This window comes from Arachis ipaensis, chromosome B03, assembly GCF_000816755.2.
Source record: "Arachis ipaensis cultivar K30076 chromosome B03, Araip1.1, whole genome shotgun sequence".
Lineage (NCBI taxonomy): Eukaryota > Viridiplantae > Streptophyta > Magnoliopsida > Fabales > Fabaceae > Arachis > Arachis ipaensis.
The window spans coordinates 128469865-128474372 of NC_029787.2; positions in this window are offsets into that span (position 1 = coordinate 128469865).

The window sequence follows — 4508 nt, forward strand, 5'->3', positions numbered from 1 at the left end:
AACTGCACATTTTTATTTATATATTTTTTGGAGACTACATCTTTATTCATATATGTTATATGATACCTATTTTTCTACTTTTATTTTATATATAAATATAAATCTAACATATTGTGTTGCAACCAGATCTCTTCATACGTCGTTTTCAAACAGATTTATTCTTTCTTATAAAATTTTCATAAACTTTTCGTAAATTTTTTGACTCCACAACTTGTGTAAAAATATATAATTTAGTCCATAGAGGGAGAATACAAAAATAATACTATATGACTATATCTCTGTTAAACCTCAGGTATCCTGTCAGAATAAGTTAAGGTCAGTGATTAAAGAAGTGAAAAGGTAAATATATTTAGAAGATTTTTAATTATAATAAATTTTTTTAATTTTGCTATTGAACTTATTTCAATAATATTTGTTGGTCACGTAAGTGTGTTGACTTTTTTTAGGGTAAAAAGAACTAACCACTAAACCAATGCCTAAAAGAAGTGGCATATAAAAACACTCGAGAAAGTCAACATGCTTACGTGACCAACAAATATTATTGAAATAAGTTTAATGGCGAAATTAAGAAAATTCACTATAATTAAAGGTCCTGCCAAATATATTTACTTTTCCATTTTTTTTAATCACTGACCTTAACTTATTTTGACCGGATACGTGGGGTTCAACAGAGACATAGTATTATTTTCGCATTCTCTCTCCATGGACTAAATTATATGTTTTTACACAAGTGGAGTTAAGAAGTAATTTATGAGAAGTTGATGAGAAATTTATAAAAAAGAAGCTGTTCTGTGTTCCAACACAATAGGATAAGTTTATATATGATACCTATTTTTCTACTTCTATTCTATCTATAAATATAAATCTAACCTATTGTGTTGCAACCAGACCTCTTCATGTCGTTTGAAACCGGTTTGTTCTTTCTTATAAATTTCTTATAAACTTCTCGTAAACTTTTTGACTCCACAACTTGTGTAAAAATATATAATTTAGTCTATGGAGGGAGAATACAAAAATAATACCATATCTCTGTTAAACCTCATATCTAATCAAAATAACTTAAGGTCAGTGATTAAAGAAATGAAAAGGCAAATATATTTAGAAGATTTTTAATTATAGTTAATTTTTTTAATTTTACCATTGAACTTATTTTAATAATATTTGTTAGTCACGTAAGTATGTTGACTTTTTCGAGGGTAAAATAAACTAACTACTAAACCAATGTCTAAAGGAAGTGGCCATATGAAAACACTCGAGAGAGTCAACACGCTTACATGACCAACAAATATTATTAAAATAAGTTTAATAGCGAAATTAAGAAAATTCACTATAATTAAAGTCCTGCTAAATATACATTTTTTTTAATCACTTACCTTAACTAATTTTGACCGAACACGTATGGTATTATTTTGGTATTCTCCCTCTGTGGTCTAAATTATATATTTTTACACAAGTGGAGTCAATAAGTAGTTTATGAGAAGTTTATGAGAAATTTATAAAGAAGAAGTTGTTCTGTGTTCCAACACAATAGGTTAAGTACTTATATATGATACCTATTTTTCTACTTCTATTCTATATATAAATATAAATCTAACCTATTGTGTTGCAACCAGACCTCTTCATACGTCGTTTGAAACCGGTTTATTCTTTCTTATAAATTTTTCATAAACTTTTCGTAAATTTTTTGACTCCACAACTTGTGTAAAAATATATAATTTAGTACATGGAGGGAGAATACAAAAATAATACCATGTCTCTGTTAAACCTCATATCCGGTCAAAATAAGTTAAGGTCATTGATTAAAGAAGTGAAAAGGCAAATATATTTAGAAGATTTTTAATTATAGTGAATTTTTTTATTTTACCATTGAATTTATTTCAATAATATTTGTTGGTCACCTAAGTGTGTTGACTTTTTCGAGGGTAAAAGGAACTAACCACTAAATCAATGCCTAAAGGAAGTGATCATATGAAAACACTCGAGAGAGTCAACACTGACTAACAAATATTATTAAAATAAGTTCAATGGCGAAATTAAAAAAATTCACTATGATTAAAGGTTCTGCCAAATATACATTTTTTTAATCACTGACTTTAATTTATTTTGACCGGACACATGTGGTATTATTTTCGTATTCTCCCTCTGTGGACTAAATTATATGTTTTTACACAAGTGGAATCAAAAAGTTTATGAGAAATTTATGAGAAATTTATAAAGAAGAAGCCGTTCTGTGTTCCAACACAATGGGTTAGGTTTATATATGATACCTATTTTTCTACTTCTATTCTATATATAAATATAAATCTAACCTATTGTGTTGTAATCAGACCTCTTCATATATAGTTCAAAACGGGTTTGTTTTTTTTTTTTTATAAATTTCTCATAAACTTCTTGTAAACTTTTCGACTCCACAATTTGTGTAAAAACATATAATTTAGTCAATGGAGGGAGAATACACAAATAATACCATGTCTCTGTTAAACCTCACGTATTCAGTCAAAATAAGTTAAGGTCAGTGATTAAAAACGTAAAAAGGCAAATATATTTAGAAAATTTTTAATTATAGTGAATTTTTTTAATTTTACCATCGAACTTATTTCAATAATATTTATTGGTCACGTACTGTGTTGACTTTTTGGAGTGTAAAAGGAACTTACCACTAAACCAATGCCTAAAGAAAGTGGCCATATGAAACACTCGAGAGAGTCAACATGCTTACGTGACCAACAAATATTATTGAAATAAATTTAATGGCTAAATTAAGAAAATCACTATAATTAAAGGTCCTCCCAAATATATTTGCTTTTTCATTTTTTTTAATCACTAAACCTTAACTTATTTTCACCGGACACGTGAACGTGAGGTTCAACATAAACATAGTATTATTTTCGTATTCTTCCTCTATGGACTAAATTATATGTTTTTACACAAGTGGAGTCAAGAAGTTTATGTGAGATTTATAAAGAAGAAGCCGTTCTGTGTTCCAACACAATAGGTTAGGTTTATATATGATACCTATTTTTCTACTTCTATTCTATATATAAATATAAATCTAACCGATTGTGTTGCAACCAGACCTCTTCATACGTCGTTTTTGAAACGGATTTTTTCTTTTTTATAAATTTCTCATTAACTTCTCGTATGAAGAGGTCTGGTTGCAACACAATCGGTTAGATTTATATTTATATATAGAATAGAAGTAGAAAAATAGGTATCATATATAAACCTAACTTATTGTGTTGGAACACAGAACGACTTCTTCTTTATAAATCTCTCATAAACTTTTTGACTCCACAACTTGTGTAAAAACATATAATTAATCCATGGAGGGAGAATACAAAAACAATACCATGTCTCTGTTAAACCTCACGTATCCGGTCAAAATAAGTTAAGGTCGGTGATTAAAGAAGTGAAAAGGCAAATATATTTAGAAGATTTTTAATTATAGTAAATTTTTTAAATTTTGTCATGGAACTTATTTCAATAATATTTGTTGGTGACGTAAGTGTGTTGACTTTTTCGAGTATAAAAAGAACTAACTACTAAACCAATGCCTAAAGGAAGTGGCTATATGGAAATACTCGAGAGAGTCAACACGCTTATATGACCAACAAATATTGTTGAAATAAGTCAATGACGAAATTAAAAAAATTCACTATAATTAAAGGTCCTATTTAATATATTTGCTTTTTCATTTTTTTAATCACTAACCTTAACTTATTTTGACCGGATACGTGAGGTTTAAGAGAGACATAATATTATTTTAGTATTCCCCCTCCATGGACTAAATTATATGTTTTTACACAAGTGAAGTCAAAAAGTTTATGAGAAATTTATAAAGAAGAAGTCGTTCTATGTTCTAACACAATAAGTTAGGTTTATATTTTTATATAGAATAGAAGTAGAAAAATATGTATCATGTAACATACATGAATAAAGATGTGCAGTTAAATCATGCAAAATTATGGGTCAAAAAATAGAGTAAAAGTAGGAGGATAAGTATAATGTATAGTGTATAAAAAAATTTAGAACATTAGTATTTTATTTATCTTAATCATTAATTTTAATTAATATATTTCTTATAATTAAGATCAATGATTAAAATTATTAGAACACCTAATATTTTAGATACACTTAAAATTCTTTCTATTATATAAATGTAGGGATATATTCCGGTCTCTGGAAGCATCAACATATATATTGTTTTTTTCATATTCATTCCTCATTTCCTCCCTCCAACTTTGTTCCGGTTTCTCTTTTTTATTCTAAGTGCAAAAAAAAAAATAGTATACAATGTTTTAATCTTTTGCTAAAAGTATACATATCTCAAATCACTTAACAGGCATGATTCTTTGCCAAATTTAGCTGGATTTTCCTTATATATAAAAACAAGATAGAATTTTTTTTGAACCATAATACTTGAAATAAATATAAATCATAGATATTTTATAAAGTTAACTAATGTAATTTGTTATATTTGCGTTGGTGTTAATTGATTTCACATCGTA